A 26,837-nucleotide genomic window follows, 5' to 3' on the forward strand; every position below is an offset into this window, starting at 1 on the left:
CTTATGGCTATGACTTAAGTCTGTTTTCTTGTTATCTTTCTAGGAGTGTAGGACATGACAGTTCTACTGACCACCAAACAGTTGTGATATTGTGGGAAACTGCCTAAGGTTGGAATGCGGGATCCTTCTCACACCCTGTTGCTCCCCATCCCCCGCGACAGGCCAGGCCAACAAGCCACCTTCCACATTCACACAGTGAGACAAAGGAGTGAACCTATTTGCCTTGTTTCTTGAATAAAGTGAAATGGCTCCATCTCCACCATGTGATGCAAACACCACATGAATAAGCCCGGTGACCCAAGTTATTGTGTGATGCACTGTATTTGTAATGCAACTGTACTGTGTGTTATAAATAACTGATTCTATGCTGCTAAGTCTACCATAGTCAAGTCTGGTATCCATCTTTGGCTAAAATCATGAAGCAGTTGATTACGCATGTTGTGGAAACGTCATATCATGTTGAAACCATAACCGGGATATTTGATGATTCCAGAGTGAATACAGAATGTGAGCTCTTTTTTACGATGGTAAAAGGTCACACCTCACCCCTGCCCCTTTGAAAGGGATCAGACAAGGACTCTCTTTCTCTTGTTCTCTCGTGCACTCTCCTTCAACTCCAGTAACTTCAAGTGTGTGCCTGGTTGATAAAATCAGCCTGTAACTGTGGAATGCTGAACCGCTATCTAAGAACTCTGAAGTCGACACAAGGCTTAGGAATTCCCACCAACTCTTCAAAGATCCACCTCTGGCGAGAGCAGAGGTTTTGAATGGGATACTTGCAACTTGTGAACTTTGAAACTGAACTTTGAACTCTGCGAACATCAACTTTGCGCAGCAACGCTACTATTACTGTTCCAGCGGGAGCGCAGGCGCGCTGCCCCCTTCATCAAACCGACCGACCATCAGTCACGTGCCTCCTCCATGCTTCGAGCCAGACAAACACCGCCCGGACAACGCGCTTCACACATCACTGTAAGGTTGAAATCCATGCGTTCTCTTTGATGTGGGGTGATGCCAAAGTGTTGTTTAAGCTTAGAAGATTTAGGCTGTGATAATCTATCTTTTGTTTAATTTCTGCTGTGTTTTCATATTGCCACATGTGTTTTTCCATCTGTTATTGAATTGTGTTATAATATTTTTTTTGATAATTTATTAGTTTAATTTCAATAAATATTATTAACTTTTGACCACGTCCGAGCGTCATCACATTATCTTAGGTCACTTGATTGAGTCGAGAACTCCTCCTGCAGACTGAGATTGATGAATAAATTAGACTGTTGATAAAGGTTATCGTGTTTCCCTGTACAAAACAGAGTGGTGCCCCATACGAGTTGATTTATTGCCTTAAATCCATTTTCCTTCATATTTGTGATAACCGCGGTATAATCATAGCTCTGGTCAGACCGGTCATAGTCATAACTCTAACCCTAGAACTCACTACATCTTACAGGATTGTTGAGCAGGTGTCTGTCTGACCCAGCATTCAATGCTGAACCTATCAACAAGCTGAGTCACCCACCGGGGGAGAGAAAAATAAAGCGTGGTACTGTATAAAGCATCTGGAGTCTCCGTCCGCCATGTTGACAGCCATACCAGAGGCTGCGTTTGTCCTCTTGCCAGCCGACTTGCTTGACAGATTAGCATACATCTATTTCTCCTCTTCTTTTCATCTGTGCTGCCAGGGCCGTTAGCTTTGTCACGCGCAGAAACATGGGGCCTGTCTGCCTGTCTGCTTGTCTGTCTGTCTTTCAGTCTGTCTGTATGTCTGCCTGTCTGTATTCCTGTCTGCCTGTCTGTCTTCCTGTCTGTCTGCCTTCCTGTCTGTCTTTTTGTCCGTCTGTCTGCCTTCCTGTCTGTCTGTCTGTCCGTCTATCTGTCCGTCTGTCTGCCTGTCTGTCTGCCTTTCTGTCTGTGTCTGCATGCCTGCCTACCTGTCTGTCTGTCTCCCTGTCTGTCTGTCAGTCTGCCTTTCTCTCTGTCGGTCTATATGTCAGTCTGTCTGCCTACCTGTCTTCCTGTCTGTCATTTTGTCAGTCTGCCTTACTGTCTGACTTCTTGTCTGTCTGTCAGTTTGTGTGTCTGTCTGTTGGCCTGGCAGTCTGCCTGCCTGCCTGCCTACCTGTCTGTCTGTCATTCGGTCTGTCTGCATGCCTGCCTACCTGTCTCCCTGTCTGTCTGTGTCAGTCTGCCTTTCTTTCTCTATTGGTCTATATATCTGTCTGCCTTTCCTGCCTACCTGTCTGTCTGTCTGCTTGTCTGTCTATCTATCTGTCAGTCTGCCTGTCTGTCTGTCTTTCTTCCCATCTGTCTCTCTGTCTACCTGCCTGCCTGCCTGCCTGTCTGTCTGTCTGTCTGTCTGTCTGTCTGCCTGCCTGTCTGTCTGTCTGTCTGTCTGTCTGTCTGTCTGTCTGTCTGCCTGCCTGTCTGTCTGTCTGGCTTTCTGCCTTCCTACCTGCCTGTATCTCTTTCTGCCCAGCTTGTAAACCATTCACACTCAGCATGATTAGGGGCCTTGGACCCGGAGATGTTGGTGGCTCTTGAGCCAACACCTCCCAGAGGACTTCCCAGCAAAGCTGCTGCCAGAACTACAGAGAAGTAAGTAAGAAATAGCATCACAGCGGAGAGCCAGCCAGATCCAGCCGCTTCTTAATGGTATTAGACTCAGGAGAGTGTAGAGACTCTTGTTAGAAATCAACTGTGTGTGTGCGTGTGTCTGTGTGAGTGTGTGTGTGTGCGGGCATGCGTGTGCATGTGTGTGCATGTGCGTGCGTGCATTTTCGTGCATGTGACCATATGTGTGTGTGTGTGTGTGTGTGTGTGTACAAAACTTTACAAATGACCACCCTCCACCAGAGACTCATATTGACAGTCTGGATCCACAGGCAGGCAGCAAAGGACGGCGGGAGCACTTAGTCACACAGTCGAAGTCTGCATAGATCAAGAGCTAGACCGCACATTCCCTGGCCCACTTATTGCAATCCCGCCTGCAATGTGTCGCCACCACCCTTCACTAGTCATTCCGCATTACATTCAATCAGTCATAACCTCAACAGAGAAGCCCTGGGGGATAATCAACAGAGCTGGAGCCGCTGCCCACAGCTCCCCCGGCCTGTCTTATTATCCCATCACATCAGTGTGTAATAGTGTGCTGTAAGTGCTGTAATAGAAGTGAGATTACCCTCGTGTGGGGTAAAGTACATAGGGCCGAGGTAACTGTTGCCTCCCCCCCTTCCGTGTCCCCTGGCATCCCTAAGCAGGGGGGTGGGTTCGGTCGGTGGGGAGATGCAGAGATCCCCCCCACGTCGGAGATTAAAGAGGTGACCTTTATTTCCCAGGGGAGGGCTCAGAACACGCACCCCCCAAATCCCTGCTGAATGATGCTGAATGATCATGGGGGATCATGGTGATGTGCTGGATGATGCACAGTCCGGAAAAAGGCCCCCTCCTCTCTCTCTCTCTCTCTCTCTCTCTCTCTCTCTCTCTCTCTCTCTCTCTCTCTCTCTCACTCTGTCCGTCTCTCTTTCTTTCTTTCTTTATTTCTTTCTTTCTTTCTTCCTTTCTTTCTTTCTTTCTTTCTTTCTTTATCTCTCTTTCTCCTTCTCTCTCCTCTCTCCCTCTCATTCTCCCTTTCTCTCTCTCTCACTCTCTCTGTCTGTCTATTTCTTTCTTTCTTTATCTCTCTCTTTCTCCCTCTCTCTCCTCTCTCCCTCTCATTCTCTCTCTTTCTCCCTCATTCTCTCTCTCTCTCTCTCTCTCCACGGAGTGCTTTTATCAACCAGACGGACGGTGTTGTTTCTTAAGCAGGCAGCCCATATCCATGAGAAGTGTCAAGGACGGTTGGAGGGTGTATAAGGTGAGGCAGACAGACAGCAGAACCACCCCCCACACACACACACACTCCTCCACCTTCCCCACCTCATCCCACCTGCCAATCCCCCAGAGTGCCGAGCAATAAAACAACAATAAGGAGAATCTCCATCTTGGGAGCCGTATCATTAGCTGACGGGGATTTCATTACAACACGGGGTCCTCCTCATTCAAAGCAGGAGCAAGAGACCATAGCGAAGCAAGAGACCAAAGCCAATCATCTTGTATTGACATTATACCGAGATGTATTTCCACAGGTAATAGAGAGTTGGGATTTTAGTGCCTGGGAATTATGCAGTATACATCAGCGGAGTGTTAAAACTGTTTGTTTATATTATCATGTAGTGACACTGGTGTCACAGGTATTTCAGCTATAATACATCTCGTCACCACAGGATCTCAAGGTCATCACAAAAAGATACACACTAAAGATTGTACATCTCTACACAACAGACCGGGACAGTTATTCCAATTCAATATTACAGTGTTTGATGTAAGGTGGTTGGACTTAAAGTGTATTAAATACAATAAGAAGAAGAAGAAGAAGAAGAAGAAGAAGAAGAATTATTATTATTATTATTATTATTAGTATACTACTACTACTACTACTACTACTACTACTACTACTATTACTAATACTACTACTACGAATAATAATGATAATAACAACAACAACAACAATAATAATAATAATAATAATAATATAATGCCCGGACAGCCGAGGGTCTCAGGCTGCGCTCAGGCTCATAGGGGACTAACAGGTCTGGAATATAACTCAGAACCAGACCAGGCAGAGCTTTAAAAGTTATCAATAAAATAAAAAGTCAACTCTAAAAACTACAGGCAGCCAGTGAAGAGAGGCGAGGATGGGAGTGACATGGTCTCGTCTCCGAGAATTAGAATGTCATGACCTTGGATTGGATGAACAATGTAGAAAATCCACTAGACAAAAGCACTGTTAACTACTGCACAGTACACCCCTCTATTCAGCTGCTGAAATGTACAGAAATGTACTTGAAACAGTTCTGCAAAGAAGCATGAATAGAAATACCTTTAAAAAATGTTCCAGTGCAGCCTTGTGTCTCAACGGAGTGTAGGGATGATCGACCTACAGTAGATATTATACCCTTCCAGCCTCCAGCCTCCAACGGCCACCACAGACTAAAGTCTGGCGACCCCATACAACATTACACACTAAAAACACACACACTTTTCTCCAACCCCCTTCAGCCTGCTCCAGCCTCCAACCTCCTCCAGCCTCCTCCAGCCTCCAACCTCCTCCAGCCTCCAACCCCCTCCAGCCTCCAGCCCCCTCCAGCCTCCAACCTCCTCCAGCCTCCTCCAGGCTCCTCCAACCCCCTCCAGCCTCCAACCCCCTCCAGCCTCCTCCAGCCTCCAACACCCTCCAATCCCCTCCAGCCTCCTCCAGCCTCCAACACCCTCCAGCCTCCAACCCCATCCAGCCTCCAACCTCCTCCAGGCTCCAGCCTTTTCCAGCCTCCATTCCCCTCCAGCTCCATACACCCCCTTCCCTGGCCATGTTGGGGCCCGAGAGAACACACACATAGTCACGCCTGGATTAAAAGGAGGCCAGTCTTCTTCCCAGCTGCAGCAGGGGAGAAGTGTAGACACATTGGGTGAAGGCTGCCCCCCCCCCCCCCCCCCCCAGCCCTCTTAACCCTGAACACACACACACACTCTCTCTCTCTCTCTCTCTCTCTCTCTCTGTTTATCTCTCTCGTTCTCTCTCTCTATTCCCCTTCTATTACTTTTTCATCAGAGGATATAAAGAGAATGTGTTCCCAGCGTTTGGTGACGGTGTGACAGACTGAACTAGTTGGTGCCAATGATAAAAGGCCTGATTTCTTCAATAAATACAGACTCACTAAGAGAAGGGAGCATAATAATTGGACCGATAACTTTTGCCGCAGTTTCCTCTTTTCTCAGCAGTTTATATGCTAAGCAGGTCCCCGAGGGGCCCTGGTCTTCCCTTTAATTTCAAATCATTTTTTATAATCAATGTTCTTTAATCTAAGAGAAGTTATTAGAAAGCCTGCTCTACATATTATTTCATTTTTAGTGTATGCGTGTGAGTGCACGCGCATGTGTGTGAGTTTTGTGTGCGTATGAGTGTGAGAGAGTGTGTGTGTGTGTGAGTGTGTGTGTGTGTGTGTGCGGGTGTGTAGCTCGCGCCACGTCAACAGCTCCAAACGAATGGAGCAGTAAATCAAACGGCGGCGCTGATGCATCATTTAGCGGGTCGGACGCGCCACAGGAGAGAGGCGGCGGGCGTGGAGCCGTACGGCGGCGCCAGACGCCCGACAACATCCCTTCACCTCATCCCCGCTGGAAGGAGCCAGACCCTTTCGGTTTTCCTTTCAGCTTATTGGATCCGTGGAGCCTGACCCGCAGTCGTGGCCTCGACCTTGTAGCTGACCTTGCTCCATGTCTCCCCCTGAGGCCGCTCCATCACAGGCCGCCGCCCGGACGAGCCTCCGGAAAGAGCCGGAGGGATGAAACGGATGAGGCTAAAGCCGTGCGTTAGCTTGCTCCTCAGTCAGGGCTGCCAGCCACGCGCTCTGCCTCTCTCCGTCAGCTCCCCCTTTCTCTCTCCCCTCCCTATCCCTCGCTCCTCGGCCTCCCTCTGTCTCTCTCCCCTCCCTATCCCTCTCTCCACTGCCTCCCTCTGTCTCTCTCCCCTCCCTATCCCTCGCTCCTCCGCCTCCCTCTCTCTCCCTCCCAACCCCTCTCTACTTCGCCTGCCTTCATCTCTCCCTCTCTCGCTCCCTCTCTCCTTCTCCTGCCTCTCTATCTCTCCTTCTCCCTCCCTATCCCTCTCTTTCCCTCTCCCTCTACTGTATCTCTCCCACTCTCCTTCACCTGCTTTGATCTCTCTCTCTCTCTCTCTCTCTCCCTCCTTCACCTCCTTCTATCTCTCCCTCTGCCTCTCTCTCTCCCTCTATCTCTCCCACTCTCCTTCACCTGATTTTATCTCTTTCTCTCTCTCCCTCTCTCTCTCTCCCTCCTTCACCTCCTTCTACAGTATCTCTCCCTCCCTCCCTGTCTCTCTCTCTCCCTCTCCTACTCAGGTGCCAGTGTCCTGGGCCGTGTGCTGTGTTTACACCAGGTGCAAATTTTTCCTGCGGCGCGGTGAGTTTACATAGAAAGTCAATACAATTCGCGCAAACTGGGCGGCAGGCGGCACGGGTGGTGAATCGCAGAACCATGCAGCGACATTTGCAAAAGTTTTTTTTTTTTTTTTTACTTTCTGCGGCGGATTCGCGCAGCAACCCATGATCCCGCCCGGTGTGAACACAGCATAAATGCCTGCTACCTGCTATAAAGCAGGTGAGAAGTAGCATGCTACTTCAAAACTGTGCCTGCTACCTCTCGCCTGCTATATTGGCGAAAAAAACGGTGAATCGCGTAGCATAGTTCAGAGCATGCTATTGTCATGCTATGTCACTGTTCAGCAAAATTTTCAGGACAGCTGTCATGGCCGACGCCGGCGGGGCAGAGCGAATTCGTTTTTAAATGTAAGTATCGACCAAGCCCCCAGGAATCGAAATCTAAAGTGAAGGCCTATTGAACCGCGCCATCTTGGCTAGATTTGTAGTCACTTGGCTATTTCCGGTTACTTTTGACTTGCGCAGTTGAGCTTCTCTGGCCGACGCGCGTCCACGAAAAAGTTCACATTTCTCTGAAATGTAGACGCGCGTTCCCGGCTCTCCCCGCTTTGATTTAGCAATGAAAACCGGCTTGCATATTAACCTGTTTTTGTCAAATATATCAATTGGAGAAATTATTTTTTGATCCTGGCATCTTAGTTTTAACAAGTTAAATATAATTGAACATGTTTTGTTTGCTAGTAGATGGTATTCATTCCGTTCGCGATAACGTTATTGCAGCCAGGCTAAATTCCTCCAGGGAGCCAGTGACAGGCGAGTTGAAGAGCTTCACTCCCCGCCAGCAGGAGCTCTGGCCGCGGCTACCGCATCTCGGAAAACCCGCTGAGTTCGTGGCTGCTATTTCACACTCGCCCTTGATCAATCCCAATACCGATCCATGGTAATAATGAATCAATCGTTCAGATCAGATCGGCAGTGCTGCATGCATGTTACAACATCATTGTTAGCTTTATTAACATAACCATAGCCTACATTTATCTCTCTAACGTTAGGCTATCCATCCGACATCCGGTGATAAACTGGAGTGATCTTTTGACAGCAATTATTAGCCTTTTCCAAGAATGGACAGAAATGGGATATTTTTAGAATAACAGGAATCTATTCACATACAATGTAAAGGAGTTGATGTGTAGCATGAAGATGAAACGATACACTGAGTTTGGGTGTTTCAGTCAACGTTGGCGTTCACCGCTTCCAGCTATCGAATGGCCGACTGGTGTGATGGATAGCCTAACGTTAGAGAGATAAATGTAGGCTATGGTTATGTTAATAAAGCTAACAATGATGTTGTAACATGCATGCAGCACTGCCGATCTGATCTGAACGATTGATTCATTATTACCATGGATCGGTATTGGGATTGATCAAGGGCGAATGTGAAATAGCAGCCAGGAACTCAGCGGGTTTTCCGAGATGCGGTAGCCGCGGCCAGAGCTCCTGCTGGCGGGGAGTGAAGCTCTTCAACTCGCCTGTCACTGGCTCCCTGGAGGAATTTAGCCTGGCTGCAATAACGTTATCGCGAACGGAATGAATACCATCTACTAGCAAACAAAACATGTTCAATTATATTTAACCTGTTAAAACTAAGATGCCAGGATCAAAAAATAATTTCTCCAATTGATATATTTGACAAAAACAGGTTAATATGCAAGCCGGTTTTCATTGCTAAATCAAAGCGGGGAGCAAAAGTAACCGGAAGGCCAGAAAAGCACAACTGCGCAAGTCAAAAGTAACCGGAAATAGTCAAATGACTACAAATTTTGCCAAGATGGCGCGGTTCAATAGGGCTTCATTGTTGATAGCGGCCAGTGAATGGAGTGGCTGTATCCAGTTTATATAATACATCCATGGTATCGACTTAATTTGTCTATGAATTTTTTATTTTTTTTCTGTCAGATATCTTAGTTATAACGACACGGACCTACAAATGGAGTTTTGTGTATATATGTGGGGTAGAAATTAGATTTCGAGAACTCACAATGTCGTAGCTAACTAGGAGCCCTGTAGCCATGGAAACTTAGCAAGCTAGGTTAGCCAGCCAGTGGAGTGGTCGTGTACGTAACAACGTAACCCACGCATTCCCGTCACCTGACTCGAGTAGCATGCTACATTTTCTCGCCTGCTATATCGTTTTCATGGAGTAGTAGGTACTAAGTAGCACGCTACTTCTCGCCTGCTATATGGTAGGTAGCAGGCATTTCGGACACAGCCCTGGTTAGCCATGCAGCAGTCACCCTTTGATCCAGACGACTCCAGATCACAGCTGGAGTACAGGCCCCGTGGTTGCTACTGCATTTGTGCCTGTGGAGAATACAGATCACCCTCCTACATGGCCTGAACCCTGCTGCCCTCTCCTCTCATCCCTTCTCATCTCCTCTTATCGACTCCTCTCCTCTTCCTCCTCCTCTCCATCCCATCTCCAACCCCCCCCCTCTCCCTCCTCTCCCCACATAAGAAATGCATTTTGTATTTTCTCCTATTAGAAAATGAATGAGCTTGTTATTCATATTCTTTAACACTCTCTAAAGTTATATTTCTCTTAAGTGACCAGTGTTGCGATGACCTATAATACTGTTGAAGTTGACATCATTGCTGGTGTGAACTATTATTGAAGTCGACATCATTACCAGTGTGAGCTAATACAATTGAAGAGGATATCATTGCCGGTATGAGCTACAAGTAATAGTGCTGAAGTGGACATCATTAATAGTGTGTCAGAGTGAGGAATGATAGAGGCTGGCAGATTGATGAGCGAGTGTGTCGTAGCGAAACAGTTCTGCACCTGTAGTGGAGAATGCCTCCACACTTCAACCAGTCCAGCTGTGTGAACTCCCAACAAAACATCCTCCATCATCATAAACACAGTCACTGTGGATGGAGCGCTGCTGGAATGAGTGATCATAGCACACAGAAGTGAGAGGAACACACCAGAATGCAAAAGAATGGAGGAGTCATGAATTATAGAAATGGAGAAATGCCAGGACCCTTCAAATGAGAAGCACCTGCGAGGTGCAGGTGGCTTAGTTGTATGTGTTTGTACATTAAGGCTCCCCTATTATGAAAAACGACTTTTTCACATCAAATCAAATCCAATTTTATTGGCAACACAATGTGCAATTCTGTGGTTGTGCACATTTGTGATGGTCAGAGGGGGACACAAGCCTTGTTGAAGAGGCTGATGGCCGTGGGGAAGAAGCTGCCTCTGTGCCGCAGCTTCCTGCCTGAGGGGAGCGGCGTGAAGAGATTGTGGTCGGGTTGGGAGGGGTCAGTCGGCATCAATCTTCCTGACCTGCTTCAGGGCCCTGGAGTTGTGCAGGACCAGGAGGGAGGGCAGGTTGCAGCCGATCACCTTCTCGGCGGATCGGATGACACGCTGCAGTTCGTCCTTGGCTGTAGTGGCGGAGAACCAGATGGTGATGGAGGAGGTGAGGATAGACTCACTGATGGAGGTGTGGAAGGGTACCATCATTTTCTTTGGCAGTCCGAATTTCTTCAGCTGCCTCAGGACATAGTGGGGCACAGAAAGCGGAAGGAGTCAACAGTGGTCACTGGGGTGTCATTCAGTCATCACACTGGGGTCACTGGGGTGTCATTCAGTCATCACACTGAATGACACCCTAGTGAACACTGTTGACTCCTTCCGCTTTCTGGGCACCACTATGTAGGGGGTAGGAGGGCTGGTTTCTTTCTAAAGTCTACATTCATCTCCACTGTCTTGAGAGCGTTGAGCTCCAGGCTGTTTTGGCCGCACCATGACAGCAGCTGGTCGATCTCCCACCTATAGAGATGAGACCGATGAGGGGGGTGTCGACTGCAAACTTCAGGAGCTTGACAGACTGGTGGCTGGAGGTGCAGCTGTTCGTGTACAAGGAGAAGAAATCAGCGCATTTCATACACAGAGGCAAAACAATGTGCTTTACAGAGAGCAATGGGGGAATGGACATAGATCCTACCCCTGCATCCAGAGGAAAGCAAAATAACAGTTCACCTGGGGGGCGAAAAGGTGAGCTGTAAAAATTATTCCCTGACCTCTCTCAACGAGACAATTGAGCAAGCTCCTATAAAATGCTTACATGTATTGGCTAGGAACATTTACAGATCACTAAACATGGGCTAAATACTTATAAGAGAGAGAGATGACTATCAGTAGAGTAGTTAATTGTAATCTTATTATTAAAGGGTTGAATTGTAGTGGTATTCGTCTCCCCAACCTTGATTTTCTTATGAACTCAATTCACATTTCAGGCTTGTAACACACTTTGCTTTCACAGAGAAACAATAACTGTCTTTTCCAGTGCTTTCCCATGTGCCCTTCGCCCGCGTGCGTCCTGGGTGTGTCGAGCCTCGGAGCTCTCTGATCACGCCTCACACTTTTTCACACCTCACACTCAACACACTGAGAGAGCCTGGATGCAGACACACACACACACACACACACACACACACACATACACACACACACACTGTACACGCATGCACACACACACAAAAAACAAATGCACGCACGTACACACCCACACACACACACATACAGTACACACACTATACACACATGCACACACATGCACGCAAGCACGCGCACACACACGCACACACATGCACACAGAAACACAAGGGCATCTCTGCCAGACAGCAGTCAAACACTAAAAAGAGCAGCTAAATTTAGGAAAAGCATGGTCGCCATCCTAACCTTCTCTGTCTTCGCTGTCTATCACACGTCGCGAGGAACTCACACCGTACAACACTGTCTGGGCCTCAAGGCCAGCGGAGGGAGATTGACAGCCCTCTCCTCTCCCCCCTTCCGAGAGCTACTGTGTAGAGGACCTATTCAAATCACGGCCATGCACCTTGAAGCCTGTGTGAAGGACAGACGTCTCCCCCGCCCCCCTGCGGTCACTCTGTACAGTAGATGTGACGGTCCAGCACTGTCCTGTATGTGGGACAACACAAAGGACGCGCATCAGAAGCGCCGTCATCCCGTCCTGTCATCCGGCCCTGTGATCCAGCCCTGTCATCCCGCCCTGTCGTCCGGCCCTGCGCTCTCCATGCTCAGGAAGCTGCTGTATCATTAGAATTCCAGGGGCGGACTGCGGAGAACGACAGGAACATTGGGCCACGTGGGTTATCATTAAAGTTCACTCTCCCAGTCAAGGTGGGATCAGTCATCTGTAGCGATGTGGGTCGGGCCAAACACACCGTTACAGCCCTTAACCTTCTGGAAGTGCTAGGGGTGGAGGAAAGTCGACGACAGCATCAACAATATCAACAACAACAACAACAACAGCATCAACGACACCATCATCATCCACAACCAAAACAACAGAAGCAAACAATATAAAACAACAAAAGCGACGACAGAAAAAGCAAAAACAACAGTATTATTATTAAAAAGCAGCAGCAACAGCAGCAAGCAGAGGCTGATGAATGACTCCTGGCACAGAGAGGTGAGATCGAAGGGATTGATCTGAGCCAGGGGATCTCAGCCCTGTTTTTGCCCTCCTGTCAAACGACTGCCGACGGGAGATGGATGCTGTCTGTTCAGGCACTAGAGTAATGGAGAGGGACAGGGGGAGATGGGGTTCACGCAAACCCAGCAGTGTGTTTGTGTGTGTGTGTGTGTGTGTGTGTGTGTGTGTGTGTGTGTGTGTGTGTGTGTGTGTGTGTGTGTGCGTGCGTGCGTGTGTGTGTGTGTGTGTGTGTGTGTGTGTGTGTGGAGAGAGAGAGAGAAAGCACCTCTCGACGAAGATCGAATGATCGAAACGTTGTTTGTTTAATAAAGAAGTCTATAGTGTGAAATGGGGGTGCGGGCTCCACTCTCTCTACAATATGATCTACATTTGACCCAGCACCCGCCGGCGATGTGCGTATAGTTACACTTTTCACTATGTGTGTACATGCACGCGTGTGTGTTTGTGTGTGTACAGTAGGTGTGTGTATGTGTGTCTGTGTGTGTGTGCGAGGAGGCTACTGATGGAGTGACCTGAGTGATCCAAGTAAGTGACCTGAGATTAAAGCGCCTCAGGACTATCTTAATGGTGGACAGGATTGAAAGACTCCATACACAGTCGCACAGAAACACACAAGCAGATACTGTACCTAACCCACAGTAGTCTAGGGTCAGTTCTGGGGGGCAGTAAGGATGGATTGTTAGAGGGCTCAGTGCCCCCTCCCTCCACTCAGACTCCCTATTCTCCTGACTAATGTTCCTGGACATGAATATGCATCTGTTTTGGGAATGATGTTCACACCTTTGACACGGAGCATACAAATTGCCAATTGCTCTCAGCTAATGACACAAACATTAAGCTTCGTTCAATTGCCATTGACTTGCAATGCTCCAGATTAATTGTGTGATCGGCAATTTTAGTCGATGTTTTCATTGCAGGGGGAAGTGATCTGTGAATACAGATTGTGGGGAAAATACAAATTGCGTTCACATCCTTCTCAATCTGCCAAACACCACCGGTCAAACAAAAAGGAATGAGCCCTATTCATCTCTTTCTTTTGAAATTTGTAGATAATTAAATAATCCAAAGCAGAAGATAGCTCTAATGCTGAACAGGAGGCACTTTCATAAAATAGGACACTTTGAACACTGAGCCTGTATAGTGAGTTCTTGGACTGTGACCTTAGAGTTAGTATTCATCTCATTCTCTCTATCTCTATCTCTCTCTCTCTCCCTCTCTCTCGATGCTGTTCACAATTTCTCGATGCTGCAGAAATGCTCAGAATGGTTTTCGTAAAAAAAAAAAAGAAAAAAAAGATGCTCAGTACGATAACAGGGTGTTTCTCTCTCTCAGATTAATGACTAGTTAAATGCAACCGGACAGCGGCGGAATTAACAACAGCTTCACCCCACAGTCCCCCCCCCCACTCAACCCCCCAACCCTCAACCCCGTCCTCTTGTTTTTTCAAGAATCTGCACCACTGATATCTAATTAGAAAACTGCACCATGAAATTGTGCACTTCGCAGTTTTCTTGCCATCGGCTGGGCCATCCTAGAGACAAGAACAAGCGGGAGAAGTCCTAGTTCTGTTACAGGAGGACTCGCAGCCACACGCCCAAATCCTGGGGATGGTTACTTCTCACAGCTCCTATATGCCAAATGCATTTAGAATTATGCGAAATACATGATATCTCTCACCTACAACCCTGCTGCTTAATACCTAGTTAAGAAGGGTAGAATGTGATAACAGGAGAAAATACCCCTTACAACCAGTCTAAGCAAAAGCTTATAAATAAGCTGGAGGAATCTAGATGGGGGTGTCCTTCAGAAGATCCACCGGGTGGAAATTCCGGAATAAACCAGCAATCACAGAGAGCCAGTACCAAGTGGACAGATGAGGATAGAGAATGGAGTGGTTTTGCAGACAAGCCAGAAGAATGGTCCTGGGTGGAGCTGACGGATTGTTTTCTGTGAAGAGGAGAGAGGACTGGGAGAGTAGTTTTTCTGCTGTCCACAATCATCCGATTCATCTGTGTCACGGCCTAACAGAGATGTGCGGGTACGGGAGTGGAGTTCTTTTTGAAATGGGCCTGGTTGGGAAACACAGACCTCTGCAATCATCAATTCAATCTGTTCCCTGGTTGTCTTACTCCTCATGGCCAGCATCACACAACTCCTACCAGGGAGGAAACAGATCGAACCTGTAAAAGCACAGGGCCCCAAGCCAAGGACTATAGGGTGGAATGCAATATACAAGGACAGCACAGCATACAGTAGTGCTGCAGTACGGAGTTGAATATAAAGATGTAGCCACAGTAACTGTATTACTCACAGACAGTGTAACATAAAGCCAGAACAATGGGAACAGACAACCTCACGCTAACCTTAACCAGTCATTGTGTATGGAGTTGAAGGTGTTTGTTGATAGTTGTAGACTAGCTACGGGGAGGCCGCTAGCTGGGACATTTCCAGTTGTGTGAAACGTAACAGATAAGGTGCAACTGGATGGTTCAAATGACATTCTCTGAGTGTCCTTCTCGTCCTCCGCCATGGCGCTCTCCTCTCGCTGATCTCTGCCACGTCCCCGACGTTATGTCCCTCCCTTGCCAGGCCAACCGCTGTCACAGGAAATAAATTGCCTTCGCTCCGAACAGGTCAAAACAACCCAGAGATGTCATTATTTTCACTGCAATTGATCATACCTTGAGAAACAAAAGTCAATAGTTTCTATAATTGCAATGTCTCCAGTTCCCGTGGAGCACCGTCCTTCTGAGAGCCATTCTGTATTCCACCTATTTTCTCTTCATGCCTATTTTCATATTTCGAGGAGTGTTGACAGCAGAACTGTAACTGCATAAAAGGTTAATAATCTCCAATCCACACATTGTCACATCACAATGAAGCTGAATTGCAGTAGGAATTATCTGTTGAGTACAACAGACGCCGTAGGATTTTTGAGTTGGAGAAACGTGTGCAGTAATGCCAAAGCTCTCAGCATGCAAAGGTCATCCTAAATGTCTGCTTCTCTGCCTACATATTAGGGGCAGTTGATGTCACTCTAAAATGAAGCAATCCCACCTGACATCTGTTTCCTTGTAAACTTGGGTTTCCAGTGGTATTTGGATGAACTGTCCTCTTAACATTCACCTTTTGCAAATGTTGTCCATAGACATGAAATCTCTTCTCTGACCAAATGCCATTTGAAGGAGGAATCACTAGAAGGCCATAGTCAAACTTGAAACACAAAATTTTCATATGAGTGAACTATTCTCCTTTGAAGAGATGAAAAGCATCAAAGTTCAGCTTGGAACAGGTTGGACCATGTCATGTCTCATCAATGTTTATTAGTCTGTGTTGTAAGCTGTGTGTTTGGCTATAATACATAGAAACATAGTTTCATATCATGCAACTGACTTCATGCAGGACCCCCAGCCCTCCTATTGGACCACATTAGAAAGGATACAGAAACACCACTAGAAATCTTTGGCTCCATGAAAGAATATAATATTGGGCTCCCAAACCTAGAGCTTATGATAATAATAATAATAATAATAATAATAACAATAACAATAACAATAATAATAATCATAACAATACAAATAACAATAATACCACCAATAATAATAATCATAATATTGATAATAATAATAATAATAATAATAATAATAATAATAATAGTGGTTTATGGGGGCCCCTGTCAGTGCAGGGCCCTTGGAATCATCCTAGCCTTTCCCCCCTTACGGCTCACCTGGATACAGAGATACTGACTCACTCCCTCTGAGCTGTTCACCTACAGTCCTGCCAAATCTGATCTACAACTGTTTTTATTACATCATTTGCCAGCCGCTGTATGTTGCACATATGGTGAAGCCCGTCTCTCACCCAAGAGATCTCATTACCCTCCCCTTCCCCTGCAAATACATAATGATAGACACACACACACACACACACACACACACACACACACAAACAGTTACATTGTGTCAATATCATTAATCCCTAATGTAACCATCTGCTCTTCTCTGAAAGTCCTCTATGTATAGAATGCTAACCAAGGCCTGGCAAGAGGCCCTCACTCTGCACCTCACATGCATCACAGCTAATTAACGAGTTACTTGGGAGAGAGGCAGGATTGATCTCTAGTCTGTCTGATGGGAAATTAAAAATGCCTAACAACCTTGAATTACACCCAGCTAATGGAGACAGAAGCCCTGGCCGGCAGGACAGGAGACGGGATCCTGCCAGAGCACATGCTCTACGGCTGCAGATGAGATCTATAGTAGCTCCACACTCCCTCCACATTTTTTAGAATGAGGCTGCTGTAGGTGTATTGTGGACTATACACAAGTTCAAAGACCACACCAATAACTGACATTGTTTAAGGAAGTTTACTGGAATGATGAACAGAATGGTCGACAATAATAATGAACAGAATGAATGGTTGATATTAAACAAATGAATGACAGAATGAATGAATGAATGAATGAATGAATGAATGAATGAATGAATGAATGAATGAATGAATGAATGAATTAATGAATTAATGAATTAATGAATTAATTGATTAATTAATTGAATTGAATTGCAGTATTTCTCAGTATACACAACAAAATGGAACTATGCACACAATTCTGAAAACTTGAAGCTCATGTATCAACAAGTGCTAGAAGGATTCTCCCTCATAAGGCTGCATGAGATAGCTGGGCACTTTGAGGCCCCTCTGGTCGAGATAAAAACTGCAATATACTAGTAGTACACTAGCAGTACGGTGTACTAGCCAGGACACTGAAATTCTAAAATAATAAATTCACAGTGTCTCATGCGGTCTGTTAAGAAAATGATTTTTTGGGGTCTTGCTAAGGCCATAACTATTAGCAGAAAACCCTGAATATTTAACTATGAAAAAAGTTATCTAATGCAGCTTTAAGCACCTTTTTTTATTATATTTTGCTAGTCTAGTACTTTGGCTTCAGCACTAGATGATGATCACTTGTTTAGAGGGGAGATGCACTTGTGAGTTCAGGCGAGTAGTACAACACTGACTACCTACTGTTCGGTAAACATAACATTTGCACAACACTAAGCACATCACATTATTCAGCACATTCTGTTCACCTGGAAAACCATGGCCTTCAAAATGCCATACCCTAACTACAATAGACCCTTTTCCCAGCAGCCTTTTGACATGTCATAGCAGGGTAAACGCAGATGTAACTGATCAAATTAATTATAGTTCCAATCTATTTAGTGTGTTTTAGTCAGCATGCACAATATCATACCCCTGGCCCTGACCTAAATGCAACAGGGCCGTTATTAATGTTAGTAATTACACCAGTGTATTACATGTCAAAATGGCTGCTGGGAAAAGGATCTATTGGTCTCACTCACTTCTCACCGCAAACTCAATTGGCAAAACACTTCAATCATGTGTCAAAGAGGCCTCAGGCAACCTCTACTCTGTTGGGGAAAATTTAGAAAATTGAAAAAATGGAGCAGCTTGGACAACAGAGATGTTCATTTTTCTCATTTTACTTATGTATCATTGCAATTACTGTGAGTTTTTCCAAATTAGGCAACATCTGTGTGTTCTCATCACTCTAACAATGTTGCAGTATCAACTTTAAGATTACAATATGACCCTGGGAAGCTGGGTTGTGAGTTTAGCCCAATTGGAGCTCATTGGATAGACTAACTGCATTGTTGCATCAATGCAATATTCATGTATATGATAGTATAATTATCTAAAGTATATTGTATGACAATAACAATGGCAACAGTCTTTATACATTACTGTATGTACTACAGTATAATACCAGTCTGTATATAATACCAGTCATGTACTATAATACTGCTACCTACTGTATTTTGGGCCAATAAATAAATAAAATGCCAAAAAGGAGAAAAATAATTATATACACTTTAATATGTAACATGGCCTCCAGAAGCCAACACATACTGTAAACAGTATTTTGATGGTAGTGCTATAGATTTGTCACACCAGTGTTTAATTTGTGCTCTGTAGGAGAGTCATAATCCTGTATCATTTTGGTGAGAATAATCTGTTTTGAGAAGAGAGAAAATGTTTTTGAGTGGTGTTTAATTTTGAAAGAGTTTCGTGGAGTTTTGACAAAATACTTCAGTTTTGTGTTTAGTTTCGAGAAATTGAGCTGTACTTTCAGGAAACACGTTTAAACTCTTGGGAAAAACTAATGAGCTTAGCTAGTGCATCCAGGCAGGAGCCTCTACAGTATGTGGCTGTGGCAGAGGAGTGCCTTTGGTTATCTGCCAGGCTTCCCAGAGCTCAGCAGATCCCCTGCACCGTTCTGTACCTGGCAGAAAGAGGAGCTCAAGAGCAGAGTACAAGATGGGGAGGGGGTGGGATATCAAAACAGAGGAAGGAGAGAGAGAGCAGGTAGGCTAGGCAGCTGTATAAATTATACTGTGGATAATAGGCAGGAAGCTGCCTCAGGCCACCGGGCCTGGTGTAACAGGTGTGTCTAATTGAGTTGACTGGCAGGGCGTGGCCAGGTGGATCTGGTTTGATTGATGACTCCTGTACCTCAGTTATGGTGCTGTCACAAGAATGAAATTAATATTCACCTCCCGTTCACTTCGATGTGCGAGGGAAGAGACAAATGAAACATTTGCTTCTGGTGGCGAAATAAATTTGCCTCGTGGCCTTCATATGGAGTTCAACTTTGGTGAACTTTGACCGGCAAATTCGCAACCTCAACCAATAGCAAAGATGTGGGTGTGGTTGACTAGTCTTGGCTGTAGTTTTCTCTATGGTAGTGAGCCAAGGTGGCAGGCGCTAACTTGTTAGGCCTACTACTACTCGCGTAATTTTCTGATATAGTTGATAAATCTGTACATGTAAAAAAAAAAAATCAGCAAATATCTTACAACAACAGGATTGAGATAGCTAAGGCAGTTCTATTTTGTGGAGCTCCGCCCCACAGGGCTAGCTCCTATTGGCTTGTAAAACCTAGCTAGCTACAGTTGACTGAAGAAAAAAACCCATACACGCACTTACAACCAGGTCCGGTGCCCCAATGTATAAGCAGGCTTCGCCTGCACGTCTGCTCCTTGAAAAAGTTCAACTCGCTAGAAGACTGCAAGTGATGAGAAGAAAGACCAGGGCGAGACCGTCTGGTGAGTGGCGGTCCGCTCCTGTCCTTGGGAGAGGCTAGGACAGGCTATGTTACAATGTAACCACTTAACCGGCTCTCCCTTCACGTACCTCTCCTTACCCTCGGCTGTGATAGGCCGAGTGTGGCGGAGAGGGGGCCAATGCTTGTTTGGGTTGTTGGTGGTTACTGGGTCCAGCAAGAGTACATGCTGTAGTGCAGTCGTGTAGCTCCGCTTATGCTAATAGGAGCCCTGTGTGGTGGAGCTCCACGAAATACAACGATAGTTACGTATAGAGCGTGTCACCGAGGTTCCACCATATTAGCATCGCATGTTCATTTCCCATAGGCTTTACAAAAAAAAAAAAGTCTATGGGAATTACTAATGGGATGCTAATGTGGTGGAACCACCCCCCCCAAACAAACAGGGGTCACTGACACGGTATATATTGTAACCCTAGTTTTATGAGTGGAGGGGGGCAGACTTTACTAAAGCCGCAGTTTGCTTGTTGAAAGTTTGTTTCGGTTAGGAGCAGATGTGCAGGCGAAGTCCGCTTATACAGTGGTGCACCAGACCTGGTTGGGCACAGGTGCGTGTATGTTTTTTTTTCTTCAGTCAATTGTAGCTGGATAGGGTTTCACAAGCCAATAGGAGCTTGCCGTGTGGGGCTACGATCCGCTCATAGAACTAGAGTTACAATATGTAACCATCATTTTGTGTGGTATTTATGGGAATCTCAAAAATCTCCAAGCATTAGCCTAGCTAGCTTAAGTTGTCTGGCTTTCTCAGTTGTGTAACAGCTAGCTAGCCAAGCCATGTCGTAGCAGACATAGAAACAGGCATTATTTTGATAAACTAACCACATCGTTCAAATCTGCTGGTTTGCTTTCTCGCATGAAAACATATCAAAACTTAGTAAAGTGATAGTCTATACAATATTGGCAGTTTTGAGAACCACATTTACAACAATGGCTGCCGACTCAAACCCTAACGCTCTACAAACCATTCACCTGGTGAATATAAATTTCGCTCATGTGTGACCATACCTTTATTCTAATTTAATTTATTGGGTTGAGTTAAGGCCAATGTCAAAGAGAGAGAGAGAGAGAGAGAGAGAGAGAGAATGGGATAGAGGGAAAGAGAATAGAGAGGAAGACAGAAGAGAGAGAAAGAGGAGAGAGCAAGAGAGAGAGAGGATGCCTTTTCCTTCATTATTGTAATCAAACTTCATTTTACTTGGAGGAGAACAGCATTAGCATTGAGCAGATTTAGTGCTGTGTACAGACTTTTTGATGGTTTGAACATATTCTCAGATATAACTCCTCTTGTCGGACCCTGAAAGCAAAACCATTCCCCCTGAATGACAGGGAGCCCCCTGGGACCCTAGCGACTGTCACAGCCGTCAGCCTCTTCAGAGACGCCTGGGAACTCACAGCTCTGCAGTAATAGGACTGATGCAGAGGAACATCATGACGGATGTCACAAGGATGGAGGAATGTTTTCCGGTTCCAAATGTTCGTTCTCTGTGACAGCAGCGTGATGGCTGACAGACAGACAAAGAGACAGACAGGCAGGCAGACAGACAGACAGACAGACAGGCAGACAGACAGTAGCTAATTAGCGTGTGAATATAATTGCTGCTGTGCTGTATAATACCTACTGTAACGTCTTGCCTAAGTATTGGGAAGCACTGTAAAGATGTGTAGAACCAGACTTGTATATTTCTACTTCTATCTGTAGTACCAATATACCAACACAGCTCAGTATGTTTACAACATGGATGGTCATGGAACGGACACAGTCACCATACCACACTTTAGTTGTGCGCCTGGCAAATTCTCACAGCATTTAGACACGCACAATGTGATTTAGCACAACAACAACAACAACAACAATACAAACCTCCTCCCCTGGCCCACACAGTTTCATCTCAACTCCAGGCCCTGGTTTGTAGGATTCACACTACACGTCTTATCAGGACAATATTTTCACGGCGCCCTTCTCCCAGTGGCTCTGACCTCGCTGAATCTCTCTGATCTGTATAGCACAGACACCAAGCCCGCATTGACAGGGCTGCAGCGGCATCCAGACCTAACTTAATCCCTTCTAGCTCTTCCTCTCTTCTCACGGCCCGAGCGTCACAGGCTTCTCTATCCGTCTCTCTTTCTCTCTGCCTCTCCAGCTCTTGCTCTCCCTCTTTCTACCCCCCCTCCCCAGTTTCTCTCTCCCTATATTTCTCTTTTTTTCTCCATCTTAAGGTTAAAGTTAAAGTCCACACCTGAGTGCGTGAAATTTGTTCTCTGCATTTGACCCATCCCCTGGGGGAGCGGTGAGCAGCAGCAGCGGTGCCGCGCTTGGGAATCATTTGGTGATCTAACCCCCCAATTCCAACCCTTGATGCTGAGTGCCAAGCAGGGAGGTAATGGGTACCATTTTTATAGTCTTTGGTATGACCCGGCCGGGGATTGAACCCACAACCTCCCAGTCTCTGGGCGGACACTCTACCACTAGGCCACAGAGCATCTCTCTCGCCCTTTACCAGAGTTTTTATATTATTTATCATCCTTCTAGTCTATTTGGCCATTTGGTATGAGAGACGTCCGTTAGGGGACCAGGGTTGAGAGCAGGAGAAAAATGTTGTCAGTGGACGCTCCAGCCACTCGTGTACTGTATGTGTGTGTTTCGGAAATTGCCGCTTACACTGTGTGATGTGTACACGTGTCTCACTGTGTGACAAATGAATGTGTTTGTTGTTTTGTTGTTTGTTTTAGACAACTGGCATAACTAAAACCATTCTGTCATTCTAATAAACGGTTGCTTTGCAGCAGATGCTGTATGCTGGCTGCTTCAGTTTTCTCTCCATGTAAAAGCTTCTTTGTTAAATTATTTATGTAGGTAAATGAACTACTACCACGGTCATCTTAGGGAATGGTATTACTGTAAGACCAGAAAAAATACATTTTCAGCTTAGATCCTAATTTCCTTTCAAAGAGGATTCCCTCCATCATCAACAATGCAAGTATAGTTTTTCATTTGACTAGACTATAAATGATTGAGCTCTATCTTGTTCTTTGGTGTTCTGAAATATATCTTCATTGCTAAATGTGGTGTATAAAGGAATCAGGTTAAAAGTGGTCTCTGGAGGATTTTTGTCCACAGCAGAGAGACTATACTGTACAGCAGATTGTATTTAGTGTTATATTGTCACCCATAAATAAGGCTCTTTGTTGTGTGGTGAACCTAGAAGTTTTGGAGTTGTGTTAACTGTTGTTGATCGTTGCACTCAGCCTAACCCCACACACAGTTTATGTAACACCTCAGAGCTGGCGGGGCGGGGGGTGGGGTGGGGGGGGGACTTGACAGCGAGTGCTATAGGTGTGTTCTGTCCCACACAGCATCCAAGCAGCTGGTGGGCTATCCTCAACGCCGTCCATCCCCCTCACAGATGGCGAGGAGTGCCTCGGGTAAGAGCCCGGCAGAGCCCAGGATCTGAAGCCCGGATTCTCATGCTCCCGCCGGAAGACCTGCCTGCGCCCGCCATCCTGAGGGATTCTGGGAAGGGCGCAACAATAGATAATTAGTCAGGAACATCTGTTGGAGGAGGACCGCTGTACCTCGGTGGGCTCCACGTCGGATATCATGCCACGGTTGCTAGTCAGAGGGCCAGGCGTCACCGCTATTTACTTTGATAAATCATTTGTGTTAATTATGGGGGTCCACCTGTACACTGCCGTCTGGTGATGGTCGGGTGGCAACGCTGAAGTGCTCTACTAGAAGTTCAATCACTTCCCTGTAATGAAACAAGAAGCTAGCTAAATATAAAATGAGATACAAACTAAATTAAACTATTTCATTCTTCCTTTTTTTTTGTACTGGTCTGAACTTTCTTGGACCTTATCTCCCATGCCTTTTTAAATCCGTATCTTTCATCTCTCAACCCCTTCAATAAACGAGCCGTTTGAAAATGAACCCGTGCCCTGTGATCTAATCTTACCCCGAAGTCGATTTTGTTTGAAATGTGGACATGTGCTATCTCTGCAAATTACATCAAAAGCAAGAAAAGATAGCTTCCCAGATCCAGCATACTTATATAAGGGGGGGGGGGGCAGTCTGTTCTGGAGGAGGAGGTGCTTATCATCCTGCAGTGTTCAGCAGAGCAGAACGGTGTTCTCAACATGATGTACCTCCCTGTCACCTTCTGATCTGCGTCTGTCTGACTGCCCGTGTCAGCGGCGCTGGCAGGAAACACACAAACAGCCCATCAGCGCCTGGAACAGCTGAGGGGAAATGAGAGGAGAGACGTGTCCCTGGTTCCAATCCACCAACGTGACGGGCCATTGACCCCCTCTGAGGGGGAAACGCCAGAATGAATCCTTAATTTCGCCGGCATCATCAACCCATCCTACAACTCATCAGCAACCTTATCGGAGCTGACCCTCCTCCCAGTGCTCCAAACCTGTCCATTAGGCAACATTTGCTCTCTCCTCAAGAACTATTTACAGAGGTGGGGTGGGGCGAGGGGACAAATGCACACGCATCAAGAAATGGGGCCAAGGAGGAAAAAAAGCTGGTAGAAATCCATCAGAATGTCATTTTGTGAGTCTCTCTCTCCCTCTCTCCCTCCATCCAGATAGACATCAGCTCATTTCATACCTCACTCCCATTAACCTGCTCACAGGTTGCCAGGAGAGGAAGTGTGTTTTTTTCTTCCTCTCCTTCTCATCTACCCTTGCTCCATCCCTCTCTCCCTCCCTCCGTACCCTGACCTTCTTTCCTTTTCACACTTCTTTATTTCCGTCCGCCCGTCCGTCCGTCTGTCTGTCTCGGTAAGTATCACCACAGATCATTTCCTTTTCAGATGACGGCTGACCCCTGCGTTGACCTCCGGCTGATGTGATGATGATGTGGTGGTGGAGAGGTTCTCTGATCAGGCCCCCAGACACACAGACGTGCCGGCCAGCAGTAAAGCCAGACAACACCCCGATAACCAGGCCTGGACACAAGCACAAGCTAGAGTGAAGCAGGCAGCACCCTGGCCGGCTCAACAGTGGCTTCGGGGCGTCTCTACAGAATCATCCGTGGCATGGAATAAAAAACTCATAAGAATGAGATGTGTTCCCTGAGCTCCAAGCAGCAGCGAAGTCGATGGTATGCGGAGGAGTGAGTTTTCCCACTTCTTTGGGCTCACAGTATACATCCACTTCGTAACCACCACTGATGGAAAAAAACAGTTCTGCAAATGATCTATGCATCGTCACTTCTTCTTCAGGCTCTGCTTCACCACTGGTTCAAACTGGGCTGCTGTAGTAGGTAAATAAACCCGTCATTAGTATGTGGAGCACAGAGGGGAGGTGCTGCTGAAGCCCATCAGCCAGAAGGTCCTTTGAAAGGGGGATGAAGTGTCTCTACCTGGCAGGTGTGACCAGGGGCGGGGATCCTGGGGGAGTCAGGGGGGACATGTCCCTCCCAATATTTTGATTGGGGCAGTGGCATTCAAATGACCAAACAGCCGCGTAGGAAGATATCCCCCCAAAAAATACTCTTGCAAAATTTCAATGTAAATGCCCCCCCCCCCCCCCCCCCCCCCAAAGTTGGATACAGATCCCCTCCACTGGGTGTGACCACCTCGTTGTAGAGTACTGGAGCAGCTCGCAGGCTGTTGTGTTGTGTTGACACAGGCCGGGAATGAGGAAGAGGAGGGTGAGCCAGATGAAGAGGACGTGGTGTGTTAGGTACATGCGGGAACGCTTTGATACTAAAATTTCAGCCATCTGCGTGGTGCCCCGGAGCAGGATAATCCCATTATGCCCAAGGTCACAGTAGAGTAGACGTGGAGGAAGCGGAGCTCAACTTCAAAATAAACTGCTTATGGTTGACGAGTTACACAAAACGGCCGTCAAAATAACATGAAACCATGGCCTAAAGTGAATTAGAGCAACCAATTTAGAAACAGGAAATATCCGACATATTGAAAATGGAGGAAAAGACACAATTGGATCATGCAGTGTCGGCGAGGGAACTTTTTCCATCTAGATTTTTCCAGTTGGTCGGGGGTGTTTTCAGCATCCAGAGGTTTTTCATTATTCTCTGTCAGCTTTCATTACGAAGGGGATGAATCTAATTTCGCTCTGTGTATCTGACAGTTCCTCAGACTAATTCATCCTGTCAAGGTACAGTCTCAACAAATGTTCCAGATGGTGTTTATGTCTACCGCTAGCTTTATTCTTCATACCCACACTTCACACCATGAAGTGCAAGAAATGTGTATAAGTGATTGATTTTTTACACTCCAATCAACATTCTACATAACAATATATATGGAAGAAAGTCCAAGTAGATCGCGCTTTGTGTGCCAGGCAACAAAGTATACTTGTTCGGTAGTGTACTACCGAAAGCTTGCTAAGGTGTACTTTCAGGACTGTTCCATCGGTTACCTTAAATCAACTGCAGTATTTAAAAGCAGTATTTGGGCCAGGTCTGCTGCTGAGATAGGTGGTGTTTAGCCTGGGGCCTATTTGCTTTGCAGTTGTTTCCCCAGTCTAGAGTGGAACCGGATGTTGATTTATTCCTTTTTTCTGAACTGATGTTGTGCTGTGACATCCACCGAGTAGCTCACTAGTCTCAAATTAGCCTTGCCTCACCTCAAGTTGATAAGTAGATAGCTGAATCCATTTTCAGCCCCAACAAAGCTGCTAAAGCAATACTTATTTAGAGAATGTAGTCACAAGGCTAATGTAATGGCATCACCATTCTCCATGCGGATCTACTGTATTAACAGACCTATTAACATTACCACACCATTAACAGATATATTAACAAACTAACATCTTAATGATATTTAGTCACTAAAACTGGACTTAAACTAAACCAATTCAGTCTGACTAAATTCTGAGTCTAGCTACTGTATTAGTGTGCTACAGGTTTCAGTAAGTGAGACCAACAGCAGGAGCAAAAGAAACACCAGCACCTGAAAAGATGCAGGGAGAGAATAAAAATGCCAGTGCCTCCCATTGACCCTGACAAATCCCTGTATCCTCATGCTAAAATCCACAGTAAATGCACATTTTAAAGCTGATTAAAAAAATTCTGCCCCCGGACCTACAGTAGGGGGTTCGCATCTTTGTCACCTTTTCACCCCTGATGACTTTACACCCCTGCTTTGTGCTGTTCTTGGCTTTGTGGTGATTTACTAGATTCACACCCACTG

The sequence above is a fragment of the Borostomias antarcticus genome, assembly GCF_949987555.1.
Source record: "Borostomias antarcticus genome assembly, chromosome: 7".
Taxonomy (NCBI): Eukaryota; Metazoa; Chordata; class Actinopteri; order Stomiiformes; family Stomiidae; genus Borostomias; species Borostomias antarcticus.